Genomic DNA, 15657 nt, shown 5'->3' on the forward strand with positions numbered 1-15657 from the left:
GCGTTGTGGCCTGTCACCGTCAGGATGTCGATGCCAATCCTCAGTCCATCTGTCTATAGACATCCACTGTGAGGGCACATCCCATCCCCTCTGACAGTCAGTGCAATTACAAGCACCTGGCAGAGTGAGAAACATTGTAGCTGAGCTAAAACGAGATCACAAGGATCGACATTGCTTACGTTCCATCTAACGGCTAGACAGAAAAATATCTAAACTTCACTCTTTTCAAGGGTATTTGAACAGGCAACCCCCTCAAAAATGCATTAGAGGAACAAGAAGGTTTAAAATAATTTGCTAGCAATAATTTACTCTCAACTGAAAGACACATGTTGTTTAAAAGCTTGTAGTCACTTTAGCATTGGAGCTTCATTATACTTTTATTAGAGAAAAAGATCAGCGGCTGAAATATTAATTTTTTTCATCTCCACTTCCAACACCAACTAAAAAATATATATTCTAGGGCATGTTAGGTATCAGGTAATGAAGACCTTCAAACTAAATTGAAATGGCTGTCTGCTGCTACCACCTGGGGCTACCATGGCGTGAAGTTTCCTACTGCTGGTCTTAAGTGATGTAAAGACTTCCTGATCAGCAGGTAATAAGCTCTTTGGAGAAATATTTGTACCTAAGCCTTAGTTGTAACTATAAGATGGTGATGTAATAAACATCTTTGTGTGTGTGGTGCATTTGTGTGTGTGACAGAGGGCGAGTGAGACAGAGCGAGAGAGAGAGAGAGAGAGAATGTTCTACCGGAAGGTGACGTGATAAGATAGCAGGAGTTTAGGAAAATCACACCCACCTTTGGCACAGCTTTAGTATCTGGACTTACTACTATGACTCACACTTCGTTCCACATTCCTTTTATATTTTATCTGTTGAGATCTTGTATACTAGCAATGGTTCAGATGATGTTGTGTTATCTGAATACATTTAAGCCCTGCTTTATCAGCTTGTCTATCCCTGAAAAGTTAGTAGTAAGTAAGTTCGTAAAACTGCCTTGTGTCTATGTTTCCTAATGACATGTATTCAAATGTATTGATTGAGGTCATTGAATGGTTGCACTATAAATGGCGCAATTGAAAACGTAAATTGTAAATTGCCTCATAAATGTCACAGCCTTACTAGATTTTAATCTACCATTCATTGTTGCACATGTCCCAACCGCTTTCAGTGACTACCATTTTCACAGCACTCACTTGAAGTCCCATTCTGACCATTTGCACTGTGGATTCAGCGATTTCACCATGAATCTCGAACTTGAGCAGAGAGCAGATGTTTCTGTTGCAAACTCAATCAAGTTTCCTGTGAAGGATCATTGCTGGTGATGACAGCTGTGGTTCTGGCTAAGTCGTAGCAGCTTTCAGAGGTTTTAGGTTGGAGGGTCAACAGTTTCCAAGTGCTAAGGCACTGGATCGGGTTAGGTGAGACTGACGAATTGAGACTGTCAATCTGGAGTTCTACAGTAACCTCCCTGTAAATTCTTGGTGGAGATCTAATGAGCATCACAGAAGCACCAGTACAAGAGCACAGGTGTGGAATTAAGAAAGACTTAAGATGGCCAGAAGCTGTCTTGACATAACTAAGAAGTTGATATTGAAATAATGATCATCCAAATTTAGATCATCTATGTTTTTTTTTAAAAAAAAGTATTATTTTTATAATGAGCTGATTTGATTGCACCTCATATATCAACATTTATGTATAACGCACAAGTGAATAAAATGATTAAATACGAGTAAATACATGTAAAATACATGTAATACAGTCATCAACAAATGTGTGTCACACATAACAAAGACTCTCTAAAACCCACAGCGTTTAACTTGTGAATGTAGATAAATAATATTTGCAGATAGAGGTCATGCACTATATTGATACCTTTAATTTATAATGCAAGAGAATAAGCAAAAATGCCTGAAGAAACTAAAATGAAACACATTTAACTTAACAGGTTAAAGTGCCCAGTTTGTTCAATCACTGTAACCAAATAGCAAACACTTGCTCGACTGGCAGGTTTTCCCAGGCCTTACAAATTCTTCATCCTGTATTTAGTCAAAATTCTGTCATGGAATGAAATTTTGGTGACCGTGAAGATATATAAGAGCTACATTGATCATGGCACATGAAACAAACACAAACAGAGAACGTAACATCACATTGTTGGAGGGTGATGAATATAAAAAAGCAAGTATTCATGACTTGAACAGAAGTGGAAATACATATAGTACATACAGCTTTTGTTCTTTTGTTCCTGGCATTTGCTATTCCGTGTTAGTATGCATCTCCTGTTGTAATAAGCTTAAACAAATCTCCATTAAGGATGTAGAACTTGTAACTTCTTGTATCCCAGAGGACTTTACCTGGTATCTGTCTGACCATGTGCAGTCTCAGTGTGCTGACATTAGCACCTTGCTTCTTTAAATCTTTTAGCTCAAGTGCAGTAATGCTGATGTGGTGACTTTAAGCAGGCCAGTTTTTCCCCATCTAAATATATTCAGGCAAGGACTGCTGGCCACACAAGCTCATCTTCAGTTGCTCCAAATCTCAGATACAAAATGCAGTCACACTTATGCGCTAACGACCACAGCTGCTGATCACTTAGCCTTCTCGTGGTCAGGAAAGGCCATGCGCCTAGCTTAAGGACAGCTTTAAGGTAATCACTAAGCAGTTATTCCTAGATCACACTTGGGTTTGAACCACTAACCTTCTTCGTATAAGTCGGCATGACTAATTTGAGACCCTTTTAAATGTGTATTCCATATAACTTTGGTTATTCTATGCAAAATTAGTTCAGGATTAATGTCATTTATTGGAAAATAATTTCAATAAATGACATAATTTCACCAACTGTAATATTGTTTATGAAGGAGATTGAAATATCTCCAGATAGTAGTGCTTCGACTTCTTGATTCTGATTGGATAGGTCTAATCAATACGTTCTAATTTCAGGGCATCACAAAGTGCTGTCATTTTTAAATTATACATAAGGTATTCTTTGCTGATTGGTGGGCTTGTTCTTGTTCACCAGTTACCATCTTCACCTTAAATGTGTTGCTTACCCATTTAAATGTAAAAATGACTAAGATTTCCTTAAATGCGACCGAGATTTAATATAAGCTTTTCTCAACTTTCTGCGCTCATGTTTTATGACATTGTTTACTCCTAGTTTGGACTATACTGTTTATGTTTGTTAAACTTGCAAGCAAGTAGCTGCTTACACTCAGTTTTATAAGTGCCAAAGCAAGTACTTGTTGTTTGACATTAGTTGTTCAGAGGCACTCGTCCTGCTGCCTGGAAACTGGGCTTCGTTTTCTTACTGCTCACCCACAAAAAACACAGTAAGCTATTTTGTTTTGAATACACTAGACACAGGGGGTGTCGCTGCCATTGTTTCCGTTTTGGAAGGAAGCAAAATTGCTTTCTGTTTATATTTTGTAGATTAACTGACACCACTGCTCTGTTAAATTTCATTATTTCTATCATGGATTTAGCAACACCCACAAGCTTGTTTGCTTTTGCTTTTGCCTTAGTTGTTAATTATATCATTACACAATAAGTAACTTTACTAAATCAAAGACAAGTGGTTTTATGTTGCTTCTTTTTACCCAGCTGAGCCATAGAAAAGTCCTTGTGAAAACTGTTGGTAGCAAGGTCTTTGGGTTATCAGAGTACACAGTGCATTGTTTTTGAAAAGGCGCAATTTAAAATTTTGAGGAGCACAAACAAAATTACTTCCACTATATTGGAGTGGCAGCAGATGTTTTCGTGTCATAGATGAATTATAAATATCTACACGTAAATCCAAAACAATCTGTTGTTTTTGTAACTAAGGCTAAGTTGATTCCTAAAGCTTTAAACTTTAATTTCAGATTCATAGACCTGGGTGTACAGCATAAGCACAGTTCATAATCCACATATCTATGTGTGCTCACCTCTATATGACCTGCCAGCTTGTTAAATGTGTTAAACAAGATAACCAGCAAAATTTGCAAATAATCCTCGTGTGGCACAAGAACTCGGCAAAGAAGCACACTTACTCAGATAAAAGAAAGTGTCGGTGGAGACGAGAGGATTATCAATCCAATCTAATCTCCCACGCGTAGTCATTATAGCAATTTTTTCATCCTTGTGCTCAGTACCTTGTAAAATTCCCTTATATTCAAACAGAAAATAATTTTTATTTTTTTTGCCACTTTGGATGTAAATGCTTTTATTATAAAGGGTTATTATCCTGTTAAATGTGACATTTTCAAAATATTAGGAGCACTCCAGCTGCCCCAAAGAACTTGGAGTGTGGTGGTCTGACGGAAACCATAAAGTATTCAAGTGAAAGTGGATTATTGTGGGATTTAGATTTATGAACAGAGAAGTTGAGAAACTAACCACTCTTTCTACTTCTTTAACACGTTCAGCACTAATGTAAACATACATACTTATCCTTGTAAGGTTAAAAGGTTAATGGATTCAAACTCAGACAAATAGCTGCTTTTATTTTGCTCAGCTGTAAGTTTGTCTCCATTATGTTGCACTGACTGAGGTCTGGAGCTTGCGCAGAAAAATGCTGAAGGTTGTTTGAGCAAAGTGCCTTCCATATTCGACTGAAGGACAGTTTTTGAAAAAACTAGACAGGTAATTATGTATTATTTCTACTGACAATTATGTGTCTTTGAGTCAAACTAAACTTGAGACATTATGTGGGCTGACTTAGCTCTAAAGTGTTAATTAGGCTTACAGAATAAGGAAACTGGCTTTTAATGGGTCTCACTGAGCTGAGAGAATAGGTCTAATCTTTTGCTATTAATATCCTGATGCAGTATAGACTTTTCTGATTACACATTGTAAAAAGTTTTGAAAAATCAATCATTTAATCAGACTTGCATTTTTAAGTGTACTGCAAATCATCTAGGGTCAACTAATTAACATCTCATGCCTTTTTTAAAAATCAGAGCCAGCAATATTCACAGAGACCTAAGTGCTCATTTTGGCAGTTGAAAGTAAGAATACGTGTTTTTTTTTATTGTTACCTTATTCTTGAATTTCTTAAAGTAGTCATAGTTAAACAATGAGTAAATACAGACAATATGTGACCTAAATTTGACTTGCAGTTTAAATGTAAGTGGGTTTAGCTTTAAGTAGAGAAAGACTTTCTTGGAGTCTAGAAAGTGGGATTTAGAATAAGTAGTCTTTTGAAAATTCCGGTTTTATAATTTCAATTATATGCTAAGATCACATGAGATGAAAATTGTGTATGATATGCAGTTTCAGATGATTGGAACAAACAACCAGTATATTCAAAACCTTTATTGTTATTGAGTCTAGAAATGGCTGAAGCTGTTGAAGGTATATTTAGGCTTACTGCAACTGTACTGTGCAATTAGATTTTATAACTATTTTGATTTGATGCAAATGGAATTATTTCTACAGCTTACTGTGCTCAACATCTATCGTATAATCCAATCAAATAAGTTTACTTTAGTGCTGCCGATGAGTCACAGCACTGAACTGAAAGGAAAGTTTGTACATTTTTAAACACAATGCTGTGACAGTGTGATAAACATTAAAGCGGCCGTGATTTACTCATTTATTCTAAAGGTTAAAGAGTTCAATGTTAAGTGCAAAATCAGTCAGTGCTTAGTTTTGGTTGACTTGAGCTTGTGATTAAAATGCAGTTTAAAAAGCATAATAATAACCGTTCAGGTGCTTTCCTGAATCATCTTTTAAACTAAAAAAAAAACTATAAAAAAGCTGCATGAATGTTTTAAAAGGGTGTCAAAATGAGAGACACACACACACACACACACACACACACACACACACACATATATATATATATATATATATATGTGTGTGTGTATATATATATACTGCAAGGTAGGACCTCAAGCTCCCAGGCCTCTGGTAGAGGACCTGAGCTTGAAGGGGGTGAGAGGGGATTTTTATATCCTCTTGCTCCTGTGGCCTGTCTTTTATCCTTCAAGCTTGGGTCCTCTACCAGAAGCCTGGGAGCTTGAGGGTCCTGCGCAGTATCTTTGCTGTTCCTAGGACTGCACACTTCTGGACAGAGATCTCGGATGTCGTTCCTGGGATCTGCTGATGTCACTTGCCTAGCTTGGAGTTCATTGCCCCCAGTGCTCCAACTATCACAGGGACCACTTTTGCCTTCACCATCAACATCTTGTGGAGCTCCTTTCTCAGCTCTTGCTGCTTCTCTAGATTCTCACATTTCTGTTTCTTGATATTGCTATCTTTTGGTATAGCTATATCTATCACTATGGCCAGCTTCAGTACTTTGTCCGGTCTGTTAGTAATCACCAGTTTGTCTCTATCTGGAAGTCCCACAGGATCTTGGCGCAGTCATTCTCAACCACCTTTGGGGATGTATCTCATTTTTCTGGTGGCTGAGATATTCACTAAGCACTCGGCCAGTTATGGCCATCTTCCTGATGTACTCATGGATCTTTGTTGTTTTATCCTGGACAGTGGTTCAGACACTCACTCTGCCACCTTCCTTCTGCTCAGCATACAGTTTCAGGATGCTTGATTTGGGGTCAAACCCATCATACATGGTAAGGAGCTTTCTTGTCTTGATGTCATTGGCTTCCATCTTTCCTTTGGCCACCTTATTATCCCAGCAGGGTATCTGACGAATGACAGGGGATAGGTCTTAATTGCAATAAAAGCATCTTGTTCTTCCCATTCAGCTGACTCCACAGGACTGGTCTTACTCTCTGCAGGTTCTGGGTGCATGAGGTTTTACTAGTGGCATTTTCATGGTTCCCATTTGCCTGTGGGATTCCTAGCTGTCCTCAGTGTCTGCAGTGTTGCCTTGTGGTACTGCAATCCCCTCAGTTCTGACTACCTTCCCTCTCTTTGTTACCATCCAACTACACTTCTCCAGTCTGAATTACATTCCATTGTTGTTATTGTAGATCCCCATAGTATGGATGAGTGAATCAATGTCTCGTTCACTCCTGCCATGCAGCTTGATGCCATCCAGGTAGAGGAGGAGGTGGCTAATATCGGTATTTGTAGCCAGTCTTGTTAATGATAGGGAGGAGGTTAAGGCCTGTGCAGAACACCAATGGGGTGCATCTCCTTCACTTGCTTGTGACTTGTACCATTGGCTTGAAGTTGGTCTCCAGGCTTGTTTTCCTCATCCACATGAAATTCCTGATGAAGGCTCTTAGGGTTAATCTTGTACAGCTCTAGACATTCCAGGATCTATGTGCGAGTCAATGCGTTATAGGCTTTCTTGTAGTCAATCCAGGTGGTGCACAGGTTGGTCAGTCTGGTCTTACAGTCTCAAGCGACTGCTCTATCTACCAGTAGCTGATGTTTTGCCCCTCTGGTGTTCCTTCCAGTTCTTTTTTGTGGCCCACTCATGTATTGAGCCATGTGACTGTTCATCTTAGCTGCTATGATGCCTGACAGGAGCTTCCATGTGGTGCTGAGCCGACTCCCCATGCATGGAATACATTAAATTCATCAAAAATCAATTTACGGAATGTTAGATGTCCAAACAGTAATCTGTTGAGCTGCACAACACTGTGCAGTTACAATTACCATCTGACCACTGGAGTAACATTCATTATTTGTTATTCAAAACAAAGAAACTTTGAAAAACCTTCTAGTTTGAACTTTGTTTTTTGCTTTTGAGTAATACAAACAAAAAAACCCTCCTTTCTAAGATGGAAATAATGGGCAAATTTAGATATTTTGAAAATTCAAGTGGCTAATAGGATTTTTCAAATAATGGCCCCAGAGGAACAAACATACAAATTTTGATGCTTGTTTCCACTATTCACACTGTTCCATAATTGTTTCAGTTATCTGCCACACAGAAACTGAGGGGCACAAAATTAAAATCCTGAGTGTCAGATTCAACTTTAGTAGGTTTACATAAGCATCGAATAAACTGTTTATAAGCTTTTGAATTTCTCTTTACTGTACTTTTTTTTTCCATACATAAAAGAGCTCACATATCTGTTCTGTGTATATTCTTATTCACTGCGATGGAAAAAAGAGAACTGGTGATGGTGAAGAGATATTCTGTGACCTGCAGAATTTCAGCTGTTGTGGAAATGTATATAAAAAGGTTTCACCTTGCTCTTTAAATTAAAGAGCTTATGTGTTGGATGTTTGAAAAATTAAATGCAAATACTGCCTCAGTAGCAGGGAATCACAAAATACACACCAGCTAGTTTGAATATTTCATAGTTTCTCAAAGATTGAAAAAAAAAACCTTCACCAATTTCAGTAATAATTGGGGATATACATCAGTGGTTTTAGTCGTTGACAAATAATTTTTATGCTGCTAATGGAGGCTGTTTTTTTTCTTCTTCTTTTTTTTCTACATTTGAATTTCAGCAGCTTCTAAAGAAGAAAAATCCTTGTAAGTCTGAATACAGAAGTCTTGATGATAACACTTTGGAGACAAGTTTCCACAGTCAAGCTTCCACACTCGACTTATGATGCCCCCGTTCAGCTATCAGATAATTGGTTAGCAAACGAGATAGTTTTTTCTTCAATTTGTCATGCTTCTTTCTGGTCAAAGTCAACTGAACTGTCAGGAACCTATGAGCTCATTTCCATATTGTTTGCAGTTGTATAATGACTCAAAATTAGCTTCTAATTAAATCTGAGGAATTCACACTTGAGTGCATACTGTGTGTGTGTGTGTGTGTGTGTGTGTGTGTGTGTGTGTGTGTGTGTGTGTGTGTGTGTGTGTGAAATTCATTCAGTAGTTCTTGATAGTGGAGACAGAAAATAATGTCTGGTACACTCAAGTGAACAACACATCATCAAGGAAAGGATCAAGTTTACTTTGACACAAAGTAAATGTTTTATATGTCACAAGCAGATTAAAGTTACAAGAGTTCGATCATTTGTTGTGGGTTTTTTTATTCGTTTATTTTGTTTTCGATATCTGATTGTATGTGAATACATTAAGAGAAATTTTAGCGGATTGTCGGTAAGCCGTTGCGCCTGTGTCGACATGCACGACATGTCTGTTCTCAAAAAGCGCTTTAACACATTTGACACAAAGAAATTGTGTAGCCTGGTTTTAGTTGTATTGATTCTGTTATAAATGTTTCAACACCCTTGGCATTTCAGATGTGGTTTTCCTACACTTTGTCTTATCCCGCCTGGTTCCTAGCCTGAAACAATCACTTATCAATAAATGCATGGTATGTGTTGGCACATGCTATCAATCAACAAAAGTGGGTGCAGCAAATGTGGCACAGTGCAGCAATATTTGCCATTTTTCCTCTTCTCCCAGGACTTTTATTTTTCCCGTAGAGCCTGAATTGCATTTATCATTATTCAACTGGCTTTTGTTGTCCCTTTTATGTGAATATCACTTTTTAGTGTAATTGCACTGTAAACTCATCTAGGCAATTTGCTAATTTACTGCACAATGTAAGTGCATTTCTGTAAGCTACTTCGGCTTTACGGAGGCAGATGGTTTCATTTGTATGTAGTCATTAAACCACACATCCTCCTCACCAATTGGTTATTTAAATTTGCATTTAAATGTGTTTGACCTTGAGACTTTGCACACACTGGCTCCTCTCCGTTGCTTCACACCTTTAATTGGCTAATTATTTTGGGTTTTGTGTTCAGCCTGCATCATTATACTTTGTGTGTGTTTTTGCTTTCTCATGTGCTCCTGGTCTGAGCTGATTAGGCAGGATTTTTCCCACTAATTTTGTTTTTACGGATCCTGAATTATCTTCAAATTTGGTCTTAAACTGCCTGTCCAGCCCTGCTTTGTTTACCTCGTGAGGTGCTCGCAAGATACACATCATCCAAAATGACCAACTGACCATGAACATTTAGTTTATTGGGATTATACAAATCTGATAAACAGACTCAGAGAAAGTCTTTGCAGGGGTCACAGTAGAAGAGTTTGTGCAGTAGACTTACTGATCCCAACACAAGCACAGTACAGGTGGCAGGTAACAAACTGAGGCAAGCCTGAAAATGCTGTAGGAAATTAAACAAATATTAAAGTGTTGCTGCCTGCATTAACATAGGCTTTTGAGGATTTGGGGGGTTTAGAGACTCAGGGGCTGGTATACTGTGCTTGCTCATCAACAATACGATAGTGTTTTAAAATCCTAGACTCTACTCAGCATTAGTCACTGTAATTGACAGTAACTGACACACACTCTATTCATTTTGTAGTGTCACCTATAGCTGATGGATGATGACATTTGTTTTGCGTATTCGACAAAATTGCCTGTGACAAATGCTGCAGGAAGAGCCTGCAATGACGGGAGCTTTCCAAGTTTGCAGAAAAATGGACAAAAGTGCCTTTTAACCTAAAGCACAGCACTACAGCACTACAGCATATCATTGTGAATAACGAATAAGAAGGTATATATATATATATATATATATATATATATATATATATATATATATATATATATATATATACACACACATATAAAGGCACTTACTGATTAAGGCTAACTCTCAGGTGAACCATTAATAAATTTGCTAAAAGAAAAATGATCCACCTGTCCAGCACCAGGTTACCCTGGCTGAGAGGTAGGAAAAAGTAACAAATAACATTTTAATTTGACACCACAGCAGGCTGTTCAGTCACCTTTGAAGTACTGTGCTGTGGTCCTTCCCATCAGAAAAATTAGCATGCAGTGACGATCCCAGCAGCCTTATAAGCTTAATGCCAAAGAGCTGTTGCATCACAATAGCGGTGTGTCATTTTCCTCCGTCATCCACCTGGGCACAAACCATGGCCACAGTAAGAACTGTTTATATCCCAGTAAGCAAATTAGACTGATAGAAAAACCCTTGTTTGCTTAGGAGGTGCATTCACAGGTTTGTTTTAGGTAACATAAATATTCTCAGGGGATGGAAATTTGGCTCTTGAGGATCAATGATGAAAGCCTTTGCAATGGCTAAGAACTGTTCAGGAGGAAGGGATCTCTTTCAGATATAGACAAATATCGCTTTTAATGCCAATCATATCAGTCTCTTTCTGTAGATAAGATATAAACACAGATTGCAGGTTCGAGGAGCTTTTAAGTCTCATAGAGGCTTTCATTGTAACTAAATAGTCTTGATAGGAGGGAATAAAAACTGGTTTCTTTGCCTGTATTTATATGCAAGCAGTGCTCTGGGTAACTCAGGCACTTTGGATTTACAGGTGTTGGCTTGGCTTTTCTGGATAGAAACAATAAAATCCAGATAAGGTTCTTACATGACACAGTTTTCTGAGCAATGGCAATAAAAACTAACACATTTTTATTCAGGGTTTACAATAAAAAGGATATTGGGTTATCATTGCTACTGTAACCTGGATGCAGGCCTTTTTTTGCTGCTTGAGAAAGCTTGTCCCGTACACATGGGACAGACTTGGCTTTCAAGATAATAATGTGCATCCAGATGTAGCCAATTAGATATCTGCAATGAGAAGCCTTTATTATGGTGAATGGACACGTATTAAAAAGTGATGCAGGCCTGAATTTTAAATTAATATCTACATAACAACTATTGTTTTATTTTCATCTCCTGTGTTTTTTTTGTTGTTGGTTTTTTTGGTTTTTGATTGGATAGTATATTTGGGTTTTTAAGGCTTTATGCAATACAGATAACATTTGTTCATCAAATTTAAGCTTGCATCTCAGACTGAGCCTCTTTGTCTTGTTTACTCCCAGTGCTTTTCGGTATAACAACTGCAAGCAAGACCATCTGGTGGGTGTCAGGAAGTGGAAAAAACAAACCAGCTTAAGTTTTAGCGAAACAGGAAGAATTCAGGAAAAATAATTAGAGCTTTCTGAAATTCATTTCTGCAGACAGCCGACTGTCTGTGTTCCAAATCATTCCAAAGTCTTAATTGGTGATTTTATATCCTGAAATCCAATACATGTGGCGTTTGACCCTCTAAACATATAACGTCAGCATCAGCAAGTCCAACATTTTATTAGTTTTTTTTTTTTAGTTGTTTGCCTATTTTTTATTATTATTATTATTTTGTTTTTGTTGTTTTTTTGTTTTAAATATTTGTCCCGTAATATTAATCATTCCAGTTACTGGGCTCTGTAGCTGTCATGTTTAATAATCCCAAATAATGAATGTCTGAGACATCAGATCACCAAATGTTCCAGACTTAGAAGCACTGAAAAGAAAAGGAAATACAAATGGATGATAGATGTAAGACAACAAGATAATCTTAGTCCCATATTCATATTTCATATTACCACAGAGCAATGCTTTGTCCCGTTTTCAGCATTAAAGACAGAACAGGGAACGTTTTTGGAACTCTAAATTCTGACAGTATGAGAAAACGTTGTCTTCCATCTCATTAATCTATACTGTGTTTTTTTTTTTCTTTTTTTGAGTGGGGGTGGTGTAGCAGTATAGCAATAGAATATGCAGGCCTCCTCCCTGAACTAATAGAAGTCAGTGACCTCATTCTAAGGAGACTATAAAAAACGCAAGATTAACAACATGAAAACATAATGAAATCAGCTTCCAAAAAAGCCACGGCAGCAGAGTAAAAGTCATACAGGAGGTTGGCACTAGTCTGTGTTCTGGTCATTCATTATGACATGCATTTCTCTTTTTTAATTAATCTAACTGTATTATGACTGTTATGACTGTGAATGATTAGCAGATGTGCAGTATCCAATATTTGCTAATCTGTTAATGTATCATTTCCTTGGAGGACACAAGCTTATGTTATCGTCTCTCTGTGTTCAGCTGTGATATCTTAACATAATTGCAGAAAGTATCTGATGTGAGATTTTTAGGAAGTCAGTGCCAATTCAGAAATGTCAGCACTAGTATTGTGGCTGTCAATTCCTCTGAGGACATAAAGGTTGTGTTTCTTATGTTTTTGTACTTTCTGTTTTCACTCTGGATTTGGAATGAGTGTATGTTGAGAAAAATTGCCCCGCCACCATAATTGGGTTGAAAATATATTTAGTTAGTTTTTTTTTGTTTTTGTTTTTTTTTCTTACTGTAACCACTCCAAAACTCTCAGGAGCAATGGATGCAGCACCTCTGAGGGCATCCTTGTGCTATCTGGCACTGGGTTTTTGGTAACAGATCCTTGGGGTTCTATGGATTACAGGATAGGACTTCCGTGGATTGGCGTTACAGTATGCTTGATTGAATTATAATCTAGGGAGTGTGGAAACCGGGGGAATGCCTTGATCACTTTGTCGTGTTCGTTGGGGCATTCCTGAGTTTTTGCTGTGTGGGAGCTGTATATTGGCCTGCTCAAGCAACCTGCCACTGAGGACTTTTGTTGCCATGGGGTTGTCTGGTTGGCTGTAACAATGTTAACCCAGATGATGCATGGAAAAATGTCATTCACATGAATGCCAGCACCCATGATTTTCCTAGCAGGACATTGCATTGTAACAAGATGATCTATATTTCTCATCTGTCAGTACTTTCATTGTTGTAGTTAATCAGTGCTGAAAAGCATGAGGAACTGATATATAACTAAATTAGTTCTGGGCTAAGACACATTGACTCAGATTTCTGTACTGCATTTCTTACTAGGTGAACAAAACAATTCTTAGTTCTCTTGTTAATAATTATGTCTAATTATTGAAGCACCACTTGGTAACAAATTTACCACAAGTGTCAAAAGGCAATTAATTACAAAGTTTGATAGCTCATACTAAGTTATGACACTACTTAAGTAAACTAAGTTATAAATTTACACATGTACAATAATAATAATAATGATAATGATAAGACATTTTATTTATAGGTGCCTTTAAAGACCCTCAAGGTCACCTTACATTAGTAATAAAAAACCATAAAAACATCAGGTAAATGAAAAATAAAAAACTATTATGGAAGTATAAAAGCAAGTATAAAAGCTAAACAAGGGAAAAATAGACTAAAACGGAATCATGATGAAGCGTATGCAATTTTGAATAGATGGGTTTTTAAGTCTAGAGCAACAAGTTTATTAATATTATATTTTATATATAAAAAAAAATAACAACTAAGTACTGATTAACCTAACACACCACTGTAGATGCATGAGTTTACTCCTGTTCATTTTCATTTAAGTGTGAAAGATGATTTATTTGATATGACCAAAAGTAAATGAGGAGTTTGCTGAACAACATTGTTAACATTTAATGAAGCTGTTCCGAGGTCAAAGGTTCTGCTGTTGCAGGACATATTTTTTGCATTCAACCTTTTATTTGATGATGGAGAATAAGATTTGGAATTTGTAAAGTAGTTGTAGAATTTTGATCTGAGTGTTAGAGTGCCACTTTTAGCAACTTTATTAGCTTTGACAATTTTACCTAAATGAACTGCGGCAATCCTATCTAATTTTAGTTTTAGCAAAATGCCCTTAACTCTAACCATAGAAAACCAAAGACAAGAGTAATAAAACTTGTTTTCTGATATTATGATGACAGAAAATGACTTGAGTGGCAGTGCTCATGACAAATTTCTTTGCGTAAGTGTCAGACATGGCCAAGAACTTCAGACCACGCAAAAGTAGTTTGAGAAGAACTTTACTGTAGCAAATTCAAAAGTTTTCATTCTCACAGTGTTTTAAAGCTACTTTTGATCCAAATTTTCACAGAAAGAAAAGGTGACTTACATTGCCTGTTGAATTATTCAGTGTTACAGTGGATATTGTTGCACACCGCATGCATGTCATTGTATCCTTACAGCTTTGATGGATGAGATTCACAAGTTAAAGTCTTATAGATTTTGTAGGGTTCTGCAATGTTATTTTAGCAGTCTCTTCCGGCTTTCCCTGTTTTTTGGAGTAGACGGATGAAGGTACGTATGGGCACAGTGAGGGCAATGGAGTGTGGCTTGCCTCAACCCTGTCACTTTGATAGAGTGAATACATTGTGAGAGATAATGGAAACTTTCTATTCAGCGAGGGCTGGAATAAAGAGAGCCTTCCTAGTCATTCATCAACATTGATTACTGTACAGCCCATGGCCTGGAAAGAGCATGGGAGCACTACTTCTCACAAAGACTCTGCTGAATTGCAAGGAGAGGAATCAGAAAACAACAAAAGTGCAATACTGGCCTTTTAAGATACATCACCTCAATTTGTTTTAAGGTGAAGCTGTACAACATCTGATGCACTGAGATTTGAGGTTATAAAGAAAACTGTACTATGTATGGCATTGCAGAATCAACCTGCAATCATTTTCTTTCTGATATTCATTGTAAAACAGGGTACAGTAGCTTATCTGTTTTCGAAATTTACATGTGCAGCAGAAGATGCCAATATTAATGGTGATACATGAATTGGAATTTACCCCAAGAAACATCCAGATTTGTTTCTTTGTTCCACAGGGAAACCATGGTTGTCCACATATGTGATGTTACTTATGATACAGTAAAGTCATTACATGGACGTGGTTTTATAGCTTCTCCGCTGCCTCTTACTGCAGGAGTTACACTGGCCTAGAGACCAGTCAGCAACCACTCGCCAACTGGGTGGGGATACACATTTTTCTCTCGTGACTGGTTGTCCCCAGGGGGTCTTTGACCAGACCTTAGGCCTATGTGAATTGGCCAAGTTCTCAAGACCCTTGATATGTAATATGCTAATGATAGTAATATGTTTTTATGACTTTTAAGGATGCTTGTCAGAGAGATGTGACTCCATGGTAGTTTACAGAT

The 15657-nt window shown here is 37.4% G+C and overlaps 1 protein-coding gene across 2 annotated transcripts in view; it reads left to right on the forward strand.

Moving 5' to 3' along the window:
- cadm2b (cell adhesion molecule 2b) overlaps nucleotides 1-15657 on the forward strand; it is a 144694-nt gene that overhangs the window by 27973 nt on the left and 101064 nt on the right. The window lies entirely within an intron of this gene.

Source organism: Oreochromis aureus, linkage group 14 (genome assembly GCF_013358895.1).
Source record: "Oreochromis aureus strain Israel breed Guangdong linkage group 14, ZZ_aureus, whole genome shotgun sequence".
NCBI lineage: Eukaryota > Metazoa > Chordata > Actinopteri > Cichliformes > Cichlidae > Oreochromis > Oreochromis aureus.